Source organism: Protopterus annectens, chromosome 1.part2, assembly GCF_019279795.1.
Source record: "Protopterus annectens isolate FY-2018-M chromosome 1.part2, PAN1.0, whole genome shotgun sequence".
NCBI lineage: Eukaryota > Metazoa > Chordata > Ceratodontiformes > Protopteridae > Protopterus > Protopterus annectens.
In genome coordinates, this window is record NC_056727.1 from 30,249,524 (window position 1) to 30,267,240 (window position 17,717).

Sequence of the window (17,717 nt, forward strand, 5' to 3'; positions counted from 1 at the left end):
TATTCACTTCAGGTGTTTGAAAAAATGACAACCCTAAGCACATCATACCATACAATTAGCTGAGTGATATTTTATCAATGATGTGGTCGTATTAATGATCAAATCTAAAAACAATCACGACTGGAGTATCACAGAGGTGAATATACAACTAATTAGTCATAAACAGAAACAGAAAATCTTAAATAATTTCTGTTAAACATATAATTTTGATATAATAATGACAAAATGACAGAAAAAAAAGACACTGTCATGCCAGAATCTCCACACTAAAATGTAAGATATACAGCCTATGTAAACAGAAATAGCTTTTCCATAATAAAACGACAGCCTGCATTCAACAGGAGTTCAAATTGGAGGCAGTCTCATAACAACATAACATATGTTGGCACCAGCAACTATACATGAAACATGGGGACAGTCATGAGATAGGGGAAACCTTTTAAATGTAAAAGGCACTAGTTAACAGTTCCGGCAGTATAACAACAAACTAGAGACATAAACTACTTACAAATAAAAAAAGATAAAATACTTAAAATAAAAAGAATAAAAATCATCTGTCAAAAAATGGAACAAAGCAAAATCTGAAAAAGAAATTTATGGGAAATAAGGAGAGAAGAAACATCGTTTGATATATAAACAAGAAGATAGGATAAATGTGTTTAGATCATAAAACTACTGCTGACTCTGAGTCTTCTGCCTTGAGGTCAAGGCATCCAAGGAATATCAACAGTTAGAACCCATTCTGTGATTACACAGACATACCAGTCCTCTTTTGACTATATTCATATAAAATAGCTCATATTGGCCTTTGGATATTATTTTGTATGAACGAACATTGTATGGTCTTAGAAAATGTGATATACTGCCATTTTGATTTGTTAACTATCTGGCAAGGACATAAAATTCTCTGGAAAATTTTTCCACTTTCCCACTTTTCCACACTAGAACTGACCATATGTTCCAATACACTGTTTTGCTTCTGTTGACCTTCATTTGATATAATTATGCTTAATGGAGACATAAAATGTCTCAGCACATTTTATTTGAATGAATTCATATTAAGATATTTTACTCTTCTCAGTTTGCATACGTATTTGGAATGAAATGCTTGTTATAGTGCTTTATCAATTCCTCCACAGGGAAAAAACACGTAAAAAGTTTTGTCCTGCACTGCACTGCCCACCACCTTATTTCAGTGACAGGTCTTATTATGGTTAATGACTTACTTTACAATTAAGATAGCATGTCAGACTTCCTACACAGTGATCACTCCTTTATACGTCTACTGCTTCTTATAACATTCCAGTGCATTCCAATGCTGTTGTTCCATCCATAAATTTGTGCATTTATTTCACCAGTCAACTGCTTTTTCCATGAAACATTTACAGCTGTAACTTATAGTCATTGTGGCAATGGTCCACAGACAGTATGTTTTATTACCTCAAGTATGTTGCTATTTGTATAAAACTGATCTCTGTGATTCGGTCATGTTTACTAATGTTGCCAAAATGGGCTAAGTATTTGCTCATGATAGGTAGGCTGAGGGTCATATCTGCTTCCACATACACATGGGACCCATGATAACATTGAAAGGGTCTATGTGCCTCCATTAGCCAGTGTAGGTCTACCATAAAGCCGAACAGTCCTGACCCAATAAGTAACTGGCTGGACGTTGTCCAGTTGCCCAGTCTGGGATACCTGGCATAGTTCATTGAGTAAAAGTTGGATATAAAACCAAGTGACCTGTCAAATATGAACTAAGGATTGCTACATTCAGTATACGTTTACTGACAGGATGCAGCTTGGAAGTAGGTGACTTGATGGCAAGGAGGAGAAAGGACAGCTTGTGTATCCAGGAGACAAGTTGGAATGGCAGTAGAGCATAGTCACTTCACTTGGGATTAAGAGTCTACTACTCAGGGGGTGGGCAGACTAGAAAAGAGTGGGAATTATGGTAAGGAAGTGTCTTTTGAAAATGGAGATGGCTGTTGTCAGAATTAATAACAAACACTTGACAGTCAGACACCATTGTAAAGATAGGGGACAGATCATAATCTTAGCCTAAGCCTTATAGCAGAGTTATAAAGGTGAGGCATAGGGTGCATTCAGGTGGCAGCTGCAGGTCTTAATAGGTAAAGCAAGATAACACGAGTTAGTTCTAATAATGGGGGACTTGATGAGTCCTTATATCATAACAGACAGAACAGGATATGAAGTAGCCCTGGGTTCACATGAATGGAGAAACAGGATTAAAAAAAGGTGAGGGAATTCTAGACTTCTATTTGAAAAATGGCCTAATTGTGGCCAACACATGTTTCAGCAAGAGAGACAGTCATGAAAGCACATACAAGAGTGGCCAACATATAACATACAATTCAGGTAGTTTTCCTGCTAAAGAAAGGTCAATGGGGTAGAATAAAATATTGTAAAGCTATTCCCACTAGCTCACAGCATAAACCACTGGTAGACACAATCAGCTGTAAGCAGTTATCAGAGGAGGCACTGTGGTCAACAGAGACATGGACAGGTGAAGACCTGGAAGTTGAGTGGAGTGAAAGCACATGAGTTCACATAAATACTCAGGGCTCTAGTACATCAGGATGAAGAAATAGGTAGAAATCAATAAAAACAGCAGTGTCCTAAAGCAGTATGTGTGATGATTAAAGAACAGATATGTAGATGAGCCAGTTATGCACACAAGGTGCATAAGGAAAGTTGCAGAAGTCCTGCAAGTTGTCAGAAGAAAGAAGGAATATAGCAAAAAGTGAGAGATGGAAAAGATATAACAGGCTGAGAAGGAAAACTGGTTGGCTAACAAAAAAGCTAAGATGAGTGAAAACAGCAATGAACAAGGCATTAGGGGCACTCTACCAGCTTCTGGACAGTAAGTAATCAAGTAGCACAAAGACACACTATCAGATTGCAAGACAAAAACAGAATGATAATGAGACAGTCATCTGGCACCGTTCATAAGGGATGCTAGCAAAAAACCTGCTTGCTAGTCCATAAGACATCAAAGCCAGATGGAACGAATACTCCCAAGAACTTCTGAATGAAGAAAACCCCATCAGAAGCTTTGTTGCCCATACACATCCTATGATGAAATAGGAAGAACATCCCACACACTGAATGGATGTGCTGGAAAGGGTGATTGATAACAGAATACATGGAGAAATGGTAAGTATGTGAGAAATGAGCAGTTCAGATTCAAAACACGATACAGCACAACTGACCTAATGTTTGCAGTGAGACAGAGAGTGGAGAAAAGATAGAGATGAGGAAAGAGCCCAAGTGGTTATTCCTAGACTTGGAGAAAGACTATGACAAGGTCTTAAGAAAGCTGATTTGATCAGTCCTGCAGTGGTTTAAAATCCAAGAGACATTGCTAAAATGAATCTAAGATATGAACAAGGGCAAAATTACACAAGCACGAGCAATATTCAGACTCATATAGGGTTCCCTGTGGGAATGAGTGCGCATCAGCGTTCAGCTCTGAGCCCACTGCTGTTCATACTGGTGATGGACTACATTAGCAAACAGGTCAGAGGTGACACATTAACAAAGCTGCTGTATGTAAATGATATGGCATTACAAGCAGACTCATAACAGAGATTTCTGAAAATGATAGGGGAATGGAATGCAAAACAGAAGGCCCGCAAGATGAAATTGAGTACAGACAAGTGTGTTATCATGGCAGAAAATGGGGGAATCATAAGTAGGTAAAACTTGAAATAGAAAGAAAATAGTGGAACAGGTTAACACTTTCAAGTATCTGGGATGGATGATTGAGGAAAACAAAGTCTGAATGACGAGCTCGAACCTATAATTTGAGGGCATGCTGCTGCTAATTTGAACAAAGTTTCAAGGGTCGTATGTATCAGAAGAATGCTGAAGAAGCTGAAAAGTAAGATGTACAACATAGTGGTGAGATCAGTGCTTCTAATAGTACAGAAATCTAGGCAGTAAAGGCAGAGCAGCTGAGTAAGTTGGAAGTAATGGAAATTAAATGACTGATACATGTGGTGGGACCACAATGTGGGAAAGACAAAGAAATTGTCACATAAGAGGAGAAGCCAAAGTAGTTCCAGTTGTAGAAAAGTTCAAAGTGAAAATACTGTAATGCTCTGGGCATGTGCATAAAAGTATAAGATGATTTGCTGAAGTAGATTTGAAGAAGACAGAAAAAAGGCAAGAGAAACTGGGATGTCCATCAAAATGTTCGATGAATAGCATGAGAGAAGACATGTGACAGTGACACAACTTTTGAAGAAGATAGGAAAGTGTACTGAATCATAGGAGGTGATGACAGATGACACAACACCCTAACCCCATACAGAAAATGGGAAAGGGGGGTTGATGATGATGTTTTTGCTTATAAAGTACAGGTGGAATTCTTCTTATTGTGTTTTTCCATTTAGTTAATAAACACTTTTTGAACAAAGTCTTCTTTTATGGAAGTCTTGTACTTGTTTCTTCTAGCTAATTGGAAAGTACTGCTGGACTGACACAGAGGTCAAGCCTGTGTTATTATTTATGGGGTCTATATTAGAACATCAAAGTTTCAAAACTTTGAATGTTCTGATATCGACCCGTATTCAGCGAATGCTGAAAATATCAAAGCTACAGAAAACCAAATGTTTTAATAGGGAAAGAATTCGGTTGTCCATTTCTATTCCTTCGGGATTTTCAGCGCTGTGATGGAAAGTTACGGGTCAGGTTCATTAAGTGTGCGATTGAGCATGGGTTAGGTGAGTTAGGGTTAGGGCGCGGGTTAGGTATGTGTGCGATTGTGTGGACGTGAGGGTTAGGGCGAGAGGTGAGTAAGGGTTAGGGCGCGGGTCAAGTAAGTGTGCGATTGTGTGGACGTGAGGGTTAGGGTGGGGTAGGTGAGTTAGGGTTAGCACATGAGTGAGGTGAGTGTGCAATAGTGACGGTCCTTAGGGTTAGGGTTTGGGTTAAGGTAAGTGGATAGTTAGTGGTGTATGTATAGTTTAGTGTAGGGTTAGGTGTAAGATTTTAGGTGTATGTGTATGGATTGTTGTTTGTTTGGTGTGCTTGTGATGTGTGTATGTGTTTTGGAACAGCAAATTTTTTCCCTAGGAAAAAATTTGCTGTTCTGTATGTTCGATGTTTTCAACTTTCGTTGAGTAGGGTTTGATATTAGAACATTTGAAGTTTTGAAACTTTGGTGTTCTAATAAAGACCCTATTTATGCTATTGGAAATATTTCTATTATGCAACAGTTAAGTCTGTTACAGGTCATGGATCTCTGCTGTGGTATAAGTGTGCACTCCCCCAATCTACACAAAGAAAATAGTTTGTTCTATTTCCATAAAGTTGAACAGAATAACCAAGGAACTTAAATAGCTAAACCACAGTGCACTTTTGATGTCACCATGCAGAAGACAAGACTGCTTGAATTAAACTCTTTAAAAAAGTATTGTGCCTCATTTTGCTTCTTGAGCTCCAACCTCAGCTTTTATATTGGGTCTATGTTAAATCATAGAATGCTTAAAAAAGCGAACAATGATTTATCAAACCCATGTAAGCAAAAGCTTACAATCTCGAATGCTTAGAACAGCGATTTTATCCCAAGGGGAAAAAAAATCGCTATTCCACAAAAAAAAAAAAAAGAAAATTAAAACATTACATAAAGTGGGGGGGCTTTGCCCCCCATACCCCTCCTACTTAAATATACCAACTCTGAGATTGCACTACAGTCATGAAAATGGCAAAGTAACCTAAATGGCCAAGAGATTTCTTTCCCAGGGAAAGAATTTGCTTATATGCCGTTTCGCTATTTTGCTTTTTCGTGCTTTCAAATTCAATCAAGATGCATTTGAAAGAATGCGTCTTCGATCATTTAATAGGAACCTGATGATTTTATTACTGCCTTGTCAGCTGATATTAGTGTTGCATTTACTCTTGGATTCTCTGACAATTGTTCCCTGACAGAAAAAGTAATTCTTTCCCCACAGCCAGGCCTATCTGTGTACTTCCTTAGTCTTAAATTTAGGTGAAACTCCTGGAAAGAGTTCTGAGGACAACACTAATTTGCTTGTTAATTACAGGATATTACTTCCCTCTGGGCAAGCATTTGTTGATACCTGTGCCTCCTGATTGTTTTCAGAAGCTAATTGGTGGGGTTTCAGCCCACTCAGCTTCGATTTCCTTGATCTGCTTACCTTCTCATTTTCCTTCCCATCTCTTACATCAAGTTTAGAGTTTAATAACTGTACCCATGGCCTATGCTTTAAAGTAAACTGATCATCTTTCCTCCACTCTTTCACTTCTTTTTTACGTCAACTTTGGTAAAATGTTGTCAGTCATATTCTTTTAGTCTGTGATGACAGTAAAACTCCTCTTATTGAAAAACAAATCCAGCAGCTATGTTATTCCAGTCAGTGCCAGCATGAAAAACGTACCTTTCTCATCTTCAGTCAGTCTCTCCACTACAACAAAAACAGCTTTACACCGTATGACCTTTTGGATGAGGCAAAGCCTAACCTTCAGTTTCAACTTGTGTCACAGCTAGCCTTGGGTGGCACAAAAGGAAAACCACTGTTTCTACTAACCCCTCCCCCTCTTAGTGGTGGCAGCAAAGATTATCTAATACTAATAGCTTATTGTCTTCAAATGACAACAGTATGAATGCCTTTTGTTCTATTTCATGGCCTCAGTACCCTACTTTTCTAGTCCTCTTGTTACCAAATCCTATATCATAGCTCTATTTTCATAGGTTATCCCTCTTCAGAATTTCAAAACATAGCTGCAAAAGTAACATGCCTTCCAAAAAACAACTACAAATCTAAATTTGGCTACTTCAATAAAATCTTACTTTCCCATTTAACATTACAACTCGCATCACAAAACTGATCCTACTAAACTTCAAACTTTGACAGCAAGAGTTATTCATAAAAACTCAGGAAGACTCATTTTAACAGGTGTAAACAAGAAATACAGACATGGGAAAGAAACAGAGATCTGATATGATGCTATATTTACAAAAAGGATAAGGCTAATCTAATCAACATGTAAAACAGTTCCAAAGATATTCAAAAAGAAATATAGGCATAGGTACCAGATCTGGAAAATTTCACAATGCAAAAATAAGATCATAAAGGGGGAATTTAGAACAGAAGATTAATAAAGCAGAAGTTAAACAAACAACAGCTGAAGTTATGGAATACCAACGGAGTGCAGGATCTAGTGTAGAAAGTCTAAAATAGGTTATGTCATAACATGGTAGAACAATGGCACCCCAAAGTAAGGAGAAACAAGTGGATCAGGAGACATCTGAAGAAGAAATATGGAGACTGGAAAGAAAAACAGATTTAATATTGTGCAATATTTATAAAAAGAAGAAAGCAAAACTAATCAATACAATACAAGCAGCACCACAGATATTTGAAGAGAAATACAAGCAAAGGCATAATGACGGACAATTTCATAACATAAAAAATAAGAAAACAGAAGTAGAAAATAGGATTAATAATGGAGGAGTTAAAGGATTAGAAACTGAAGTTATGGAATGGCTGTGAAGTGAATGATTCAGTGCAGAAAATCCAACTCTGATGATGTCACAGCATGATGAAACAATGAGCCCCAAATTAAGGAGAAACAGGTGGGACAGGAAGCATCTGATCACATACCACATGAAGATAATCTGGAGGCTTTAGTGGGAAACCATACTAAAGTTCAGTTGGAGTTTCACAGCAAGGGAAGGAACAGGGAACAGAGGCAACTCTGATGCAGTCATTGCTATGGAGTGGTATATGAAAGAGCTACAGATAATGTAGGATGCAGATGAGGAGAATATGTCATAGGAAGATGTCTGGGAACTTTCTGTAGAATACCCACAGGAAATAGAGAACAAAGAGTAAAATGACCTAAGGGAATTGTTGTTTGACTTAATAGAGATGGATAGATATATTAAGATCAATGAAATAAATAGATTACAGAAAATCAATAAGGCCCCACATTTTAGAAGTTTGATAAAACAAATGAACACAGTAATCAAGACTATTTACGGCAATTCATGTGACCTAATATAAGTAATAGTAGTGTTGTTAGAAGGGATACGTTAACAGAGTTAGTACGTATAGCCAAGTTGTATAAGTAATGCTAAGTTAATAATTAACATTCCAGGTTAATTATTAACTTAGCATTACTCATACAATTAGGCTGTATATACTAACTCTGCTAACATATCCCTTCTAACAACACTATTTCTCTATAAGTAGTTACATTCCTAGCTGCAACTCTCACCACGGAAGTATTACTAACTATGCACTACTTTGCCTAAGTGATATTCCCTGCTTAATTTCCTAACTAATGTTATGTTCTTCCACATATATAAATTCAACCATATATTTGTCTATATTCAAGTGTTTATAAAGTCTTGTTCTATTTGATACTATGTATATATATTTGTTTTTACATTTTTATCCTGTAAATGTGTTAACACTCATTTGTTTTGTCAATTTTGTTTATAATTTCCATTACTTATTGCGATAATTTGTATGTAAGCTTAGACTGGAGTTTTTCTCCCCGGGCCTCCTCTGAAAATGGGTACTGTCCCAGTCGGACCATCTCGGTAAACAAATGTAAAATAAATAAATAAATATTACTGTACAGCTAAATTAATACCAGATAAATTCTTACTACAAAAATGCAGGATAATAATGGAAGGAAGGGAAGAAATAAAATGCCATCATGGAAGTATTGAATCGAGAAAACTATAAAACAATTTAGACAAGAAGTGTCAGTGTTAAAAGAATATAAAAGAAGCACAGATCAACAAGATAGATAGACATGAAAAAAGCAACGCACAGTATAAGAACAGACCAAGATTTATCATACACTATTGCAAATAAACTAAAGATATCAGCACAGGCAGAAAAACTTAGAAGATATGTATACACACATGCGCGCATGCGCACACACACACACACACACACACACACACACACACACACACACACACACACACACAGATATATCTATATGTCTATATATATGTGTGTGTGTGTGTGTGTGTGTGTATATGTATATATATATATATATATATATATATATATATATATATATATATGTATATATATATATATATATATATATATATATATATATTTATACACATCTATATATATATATATATATATATATATATATGATATCCAAAGAAACGAACAAGAGTCCAGTGCCACAATAAAAGTGCAACAGTCTGTTTTAATAACTTGAAAAAGCTGAATTAATGAGCGCTTTCGTCTGAGACACAGACTTCTTCAGATGAAAGCACTGGTGCCAAAAACCTAGTTAAATACATTTTTTCCTAGTACAATAATTGCCAATCAATTAAACAGTACACCTTCCTAATAAATTTTTAAAGAAACATTCAAACATCTACTCTCAGTAGAAAATATATGTATTGCATTCTACTGCATATTGAGTTACAAACATCTCTTCTGCTTATTAAAATAAAATAGACATAATGAACAACCAACTGTTAAAATTTGAAGAATGTTATGTTATAAAAACATCAAATAAAATCTAACATGTGTTACTTTAAATCCACCTTATATTGCATACTGTTGTTCATCCAATACAGTCAGCTCTAGCTGTTAAAATAGATTTGATACTTATATATTCATTTAAACCTGGTGGCATATTCTCCCTAAGCCTAAGTTGCCATTTAAGCTCTTTGTTAAGCAAAAAAGTTTTAAAATTACCCCTTCCCCTGAAATTATTTTCTTTTACTAAATCATTAATACCAAACCTGTAACCATTAAAGAACGGACAGGTTGAACCATGCTTGTATAAAGCATTGGTAACTTTGCCTGTTTTAATATCATATTGGTGTTCGTACATACGTTCTTTTAAAGACCTTTCTGTTTTCCCAATGTAAAATGCGCAACATGATTTACATAGAGCTAAATAAACAACCATTTACAGAACTTAACCAAACTATTTAATCCATTATTTAACTTTATTGTAGGTTCACTATAAATCATGGAACACATATTACAATTTCCACAGGCAGTAGTTGCTCTAAATATTATAGAATTTGTATTAATGTGCTTAAATGTCCTTTTGAAATTTCTACCAACTTTATATGTAAATATAGGTTTATTTCCCACCCCATTAAACACTTCTTTATTAGTTTTAAATATGTTCCAATGTGAATTCAAAGTTTGTGTGAACACATCTGAAAAAGTATCATATTGTATGATACAAGCTCCTTTGAAATTTTTTCTTTCTATCACCTCAGCATTACCCATTAATGGTTGCCCCAAAAGAGCCTTATATTTAACACCCCACCCTGAATATACCTCATTTAATACTTCCTTAATCATTCTATATATATATATATATATGTGTGTGTGTGTGTGTGTGTATATATATACATATATATATATATATATATATATATATATATATATATATATATATATGTGTGTGTGTGTGTGTGTGTGTGTGTGTGTGTGTGTGTATATATATATATATATATATATATATATATATATATATATATATATATATAAATCCTTAGTAAATCCCCCTTTTAGACCTATTGTGTCTTCATCCCATTCTATCACCGAAGGTTTGGCTCTTGTCATCGATGCATTACTTGGTCCTACTATTCAAAAAGAAATGTCTTTTTTAAAGGATTCTTGGCATTTTTTAGCAAAATTAAATGCATTTTTGACAACATTTTGTTTTGATCCCACATCACATGTGATGGTTACAGCAGATGTAGTTTCATTGTATTCCTGCATACCTCATGATTTAGGAATAGAAGCAGTGAATAATTTCTTGTTGAGATATTACAATGGTTTTTCACAAAGAACAGTTTCTTTAATATGCAGGTTCTTAGAGATCATTTTAGAAAATAATTTTTTTGTATTTGAACAGACCTACTATAGGCAAAAGAAAGGAGCAGCTATGGGTTCTCCAGCTGCTCCTGCATATGCCAATATAGTTATGGCAATGTGGGAGCGTGATTTCATGCCTTTTTTAGTTAAGAAGTATCACATCACGTTCCATTGTCGTTTTATAGACGATTTGTTTTTTATTATGGACCGTAAGGATTTGAACCTAGATTTGTTTCTTAGAGATATGAATTCTTATTCAACATTTATCAAATTCATCATTGGCGGCAATGGCGTCAATATAGATTTTTTGGATGTCATTTTAATGTGGGACAATGAAGAGAGGAGATTACATAGCACCATTCACAGGAAACAAACTTTTAATAATGGGTACCTTCATTATAGAAGTGGGCACCCAAAACATGTAATTTCCAATATTCCGAAAGGTCAGTTCATTAGAGCTAGTCGCATGACGTCTAAAAATTCTGACGCCTTAAATGAATTTGGTTTTATCATTTCCCTATTTTCAGATAGAGGTTTTCCATTGGCTGAGCTTACTGATATTGCCACAGATGTTTTCCGTAGACGTAACACTGACTTTGCACCAATATTGTGTTTAACGATTGACAACATTAACACAAAGCCAGCTAAAACTAGCGGCATACTGACCACTGGCACAGTTTGCACCTTGGGAATGAATTCCGATATAAAACATATCAAAGACATTTTAATTAAAAATTGGAGGGTAATTAGAGGTAACTCAGATATGTGCAGCATTTTAGGTGACAAACCATTGTTTGTTCAGAGAAATGACAGTAATTTAAAAAGTATTCTAACACAATGTAGGGAGTCCAAAAGTAATACCATAACAGTTAAAAAAGGGATGCACTGTTGCAATGGTTGCAACATGTGTAGATATATTTCTGTTGGACCCTACATTGCAGTTACAACCTCTGATAGAGTTTTTTCAGTACCTGGTTATGTGAATTGTCGCACTTCTGGCATAGTATACATAGCATTGTGTTCTTCTTGCACTGCATTTTATGTAGGAATGTCGACGAGGGAGCTTAGAACTCGTATTAGGGAGCATTTGTATTGTATTAAAATGAAGGATGACAAAAATGCTCTCTTTAAACACAGTATTGTATGTAAGAATTTTAACAAATTTTTATTTTCTATTTTAGAAGTGTGTCATAAGGATATGAGGGAGGGGGACTTTAAAAACTTTTTGTTGGAGAGGGAAACCCAGTGGCAAATTAAATTAAAATCAGACCACCCTCCCGGACTTAATGAGTCCATTAATGTAAAATGTTTTTTGAAACACCAAAAGTTGAAAGTGGATAAAAGTAATGATTTTATTTGTTTACATATCACATGAAATAATATAGATAAGCGTTTTTTACATGTATATACAGTTTTTACAATATTATTTTTAAAGAATTGTTGATATTCATTTTTGTATGTATAAATCATTAAATGGTTAATTGATTAATTAGTATTAATGGTCAATTAGAGGTTGTGTATTTAAGGCTTTATTCTGTATATTTTTCTGCATTCTGATGAAGTCTACGGACGAAAGCGGAAAATAAAATTGTGTTACGCTATTGTGTTACGCTATTTTTGGTGTCTTTCTGCTGCCGCTGCTGGCCTTGCATTTTCTTGATATATATATATATATATATATATATATATATATATATATATATATATATATATATATATATATATATATATATGTATGGGCGGCCACGGTGGTGCAGCAGTTAGTGTTGCCGCCTCACAGCAAGAGGTTCTCTGGTTCGATTCTCGGCTGGGATGCCTTCTGTGTGGAGTCTGCATGTCCTCCCTGTGGTCGTGTGGGTTTCCTCCGGGTGCTCCGGTTTCCTCCCACATCCCAAAGACATGCTGTAGGTGGATTGTACACTCTAAATTGGCCCAAGGCATGAGTGTGTGCATGTGTGTGCCTTCAGTGGAAGGCTGGGCGCCGGGCTGGCAACTCAACACCATAAAACTCCACTGCCAATCATGAGTGGACAGGTGATCCGCTGTGGCGACCCCTAACTGGGAAAAGGACGAAAGAAGAAGAAGATATACACATATATATATATATATATATATATATATATATATATATATATATATATATATATATATAAAAATCATAGGAACTTACTCGGCTATTGGCTCTGAGGACCTTACAGGCCTAGCCAAGAATTCAGCCTATGTTCCATCAAGTCAGCAACCGATGCCCCTTTCTAGCAGGGAGAGAGGTGGAATCCCAGTGGTGTATTTTCTGTTCCCCATCCAGTTGTCCAGGTTGTGCTTAAAAAGGGTCAATGAGGTACTCTGCTTGACTTGGAGAGGGAATCTATTCCATAGAAGGGGGAGTCCCTGGGACACAAATTTGTCCCACCAACAAGTCCCGTTGGTGTCACAGACCAGGTTGAGGTTGCACATGCAGGTCACTCGAGTGGAGCTTGACTTGCGAATATGTGGCAGTCCTATCAAGGCAGGGTCTGAGATTGTTTTGTACACCAGACAGGGGTCACCTCTAAGGAGTCTGTATGAGACTGAGTAGAGGCACAGGGCTTTTAGTCTGTCTGTGTTGAGTGGATGTTTCAGGCCCTGAATTCTTCTTGTGAGGAACCACTGTGGTATTTCCAGCTGCTGCATGTGCTTTGTGAGGTATATGCTGAAAGGGGCATTGCACTCAATAATGGGTGTTATAAGGGAAGAATACAGGGATGTTATGACCTCCTTATCCCTGGATGAGATACCATTACTAATGAGCTGGGGCATGTAGGAAACTTCCCATACAATAGAGGCAATATGGTGGTCAAAAGTTAATGTGCCCCCCACACCCCCCGCTAACTTTATATTCTCACTCCAGGGTCGCACTACAGTGGGGAACAGGGCATATAACTGCCAGTGCTGTTTTTCGGTCAAATGAGTTTTCGGTCATATGGGTTTTTGGTCAAATGAACTTTCGGTCATTTGGTCTCAGTCAAATGGGCTTCGGTCATAAGAACTTTCGGTCATATGTAATGAACCTATATATATATATATATATATATATATATATATATATATATATATATATATATATATATATATATTTATGGGTCTGCTTGAAAACACTGACGACGAGAATACCGAGACCGGAAGATCGACAACTGAGATGACCGACAGTTTAAAAGCACGAAACTTCACATGCCCAACAAACCACAATCCCGACAATCAACAAAACAAAACAAATACCTTTTCCGAAAAACACACACACAAAAGAAGCACACCAAAAACATTACAAACCTACACTAAACCTTACATACACAACTATCTATGCACTAACCTTAACCCAAACCCTAACCCTAAGGACCGTCACTATCACACACTCACCTAACCCGTGCCCTAACCCTAACTCACTTAACCCTCCCCTAACCCTAAAGTCTGTCACTATGGCACACTTACCTTACCCGCACCCTAACCCTAACTCACTTAACCCTCTCCTAACCCTAAAGTCTGTCACTATCGCACACTTACCTTAACATGTCAGTGTTGTCAGCGTCAAGCTTTTAAACTGTCGGTCATCTCAGTTGTTGATCTTCCGGTCTCTGTGTTCTTGTCGTCAGTGTTTTGGCGTGTCAGTGTTTTCAAGTAGACCTATATATATATATATATATATATATATATATATATATATATATATATATATATATATATATAAAATATATAAATAAATAAATATATATATATATATATATATATATATATATATATATGTGTGTGTGTGTGTGTGTGTGTATCTATATCTATATCTATATATATATCTGTATATATATATATATATATATATATATATATATATATATATATATATATATATTTATAGACTCCCCAGACTACCTTGACGATTGGATGGGAGAAAGGAAATTCACCCCGGGGATCATGTCAGTCACCCTGCTAGACAGGGGTCCAGGTAAGTAAATAGTGTGGGAAGAAGTAGCCAGGAAATTGTTATGGCTAGGCTTGTATAGGCCCTAGGACCGATAGCCTAGTACCACCCTATGAACCTGTGAACCTATGTATGTGTGTATATATATATATATATATATGTATAAGTTCAAACTAAGTCATTCATTGATGATCCAAAAATGTTTTATAAAGAATTGGAAAATGAAGCAAAGAGAATAGAAACACCACCAAAAAAGCAGAGATAGGCACATTTTGTAAAATTATCTGAGAACACCTTGTGGAGCGTAGCAGAGACACTGAATGGATAGAAAAAGTAAAAGAAACAGCAAGAAATTCAAATATGCAGGATATGAAAAGGGATGAAGTATAGGCCAGAGAAATTGAAACAAAATTAAGAAAAGCTCTTAACTGGAAACCCCGGGTCCAAATGCAGTGCCTATCTTCTGGTTAAAAGTATTAACATTTTTACCCAAAGATTTAGCCCTGAGTAAGAACTACATATATGCACCCTCTGAACAGATACCAATATGGTTATCAACAGGAAAAACAGTACTCTTGCTAAACAGTGAACCTGCAAGATATCCTAAAAACTGTAGATCAATAATGTGCCTATAAATTACATACCACAACTGATGCCAACAGAATTTATAGTCATTTAGAAGAAAACTCAGTCATGGCAATAGTTGAAAGGGTAACAAATGAAAGTCATATGGAACAAAGGATCATTTGTTGTTCAGTAGAGTCATAATGAAGAATTGTAAAAAGGGGAAGAATTTAACTATGGCATGGGTAGCTTACAAAAACGCATTTGACAACATCCTGCATTCATGGATAAAGGAATACTTACAGATGTATAAGATACATGCTACATTGATCAATTACATTACAGTGGCTATAAAAACAGTAGCAAGCCAATCTGCAGCTAAGCCATGATAAAGGACAATGTATTATTCAAGGGATAGAATTTCAGTGGGGGATATTCCACTGTGACTCTTTGTCATCTCTGCTCTTTTGTCTTGCTCTTAACCCATTAAGTTGTACACTTATCATATTAGGTTATGGTTACAATCTGGCTCCCATAAAACAACATGCTGGAGGGATAGTTTCCTGTCCCGGAGAATTCCCATACTCTGGAACAAGCTACCCATCTATGTCAAGCAAAGTTCCTCATTAGCACTTTTCAAGAAAAATCTTGATGAGTGGATGAGAAATAGGAAATGCACCCCAGGGTTCACTTCTGTGGCTCTGCTCGACAGGGGCACAGGGAACTAACTTTCTTGGGTGGCATAAACCAGGGAACTTTGTTGCCTAGGCTTACTTAGGCCCTTGAGCCAATAGCCTAGTACCTACCTACCTATGAACCTATGTCTCATCTTCTTTTTGTGGATAATTAAAAACTGTATAGTTCATTAGATGAGGAGCTGAAAAGGAAACTGGAAGTGATTAAAATTTTCTCAGATGATATATAAATGTAATTTGGTCCTGATAAACGTGCAACAGCAACATTTAAAGAAAGAAAGAAAGCTGCAGCACTAAGAAAACATCAGTTTTGAAGAGGAATGTGATATAAAAGAACTTTTGCAGGAGAAAGTGTATAAATATTTGATGATTGAGGAAGGATTGAAAATAACATATAAACAAATGTGAACAAAGCTCTGCAAAGAATATATTTCGAAGACTAATATTAATACTGAAAACATCCATGATGTTTAGGATCGAAGTGCAAGCTATAAACCAATTTGGTCTTCCTGTTCTATCTTACAGTTTTGACATGATTGACTGACCTCAAAAGGTATTGGATCAGCTGGACAGGAAACCAAGAAAAAAGCTTCTTGCTTATCAAATGATATATAAAAACAGTGTATACCAAGATTATATATTCCTCATTCTGAAGGAGGAATGGGCCTCCTCCAAACTGATTACATGTATTGATTTGCAATCATAGAACTGCATATCTGCTGACCTCACCAGATCCAAACATACAGAAAGTTTTAAACATGTAGAGAATAAGTTTAAGATGACTTCCCTGCTTAGTTTAGCAAAAGTATATCAGTGTCAAATGGGAATATGAATCAAACCAGAAGTTAAAATAAAAAAAAAAAAATCAGGCAGTGACTGAAGATGCCAAAAAAAAAAAAAAAGAAATAAAGACTCTAAGGAGAAGAAAGGATCATGTGAGAAGGCAAGAAATGTGGAAACAGAATAACTGTACTTGTAAGTACAGAAAACTCTTAGAACAACCTCATGTTGATCAGGATATGATCTAGTAATGGTTAAGGTGAGGTGAATTTAAACCTAAATATGAAAGGTTAATGTTTACAGCCAGGATAGTGGACTATGTACATGTTGGTTTACAAAGTCCATTGAATATATGGGAGAAACAGACAAATACAGGTTCTGTAAAACAGAACTGGAAACAGTCGTACATCTTGCGGCTGGATGTGAAACACTAATGGCAGAAGACCTGTATACTGAAAGGTATGATATTGTGGGAAGGCTGTTGCATTGGGAAACGTGCAAACATTACAGTTCTGAAATAGTTGAGAAGCATTGGGAACATCAGCCATAAAGCAAGAATATGATGAAGTTTATACAATGGAATTATCCATTACCAACAGTTCAGAAAATAGATGCAAGAAAACCAGATATAGTAGTCCAGGAAAGGAAGACAAAGTAACATTGATCATTAAGATTGTTACACCCAGTGTTTAAAGTTTCTTATGTACAGAGAGATACAAAGTTAAAAAAATACATCAATTTGCAGGCAGAAATGAGATCAATGTGGAAGAAGGATACCCAGACAGTTCCAGTAGCAGGAGCAATGGGTGTCATAAAAAATAATTTACACTTGTAATTTAGTTATGCTACTGATAC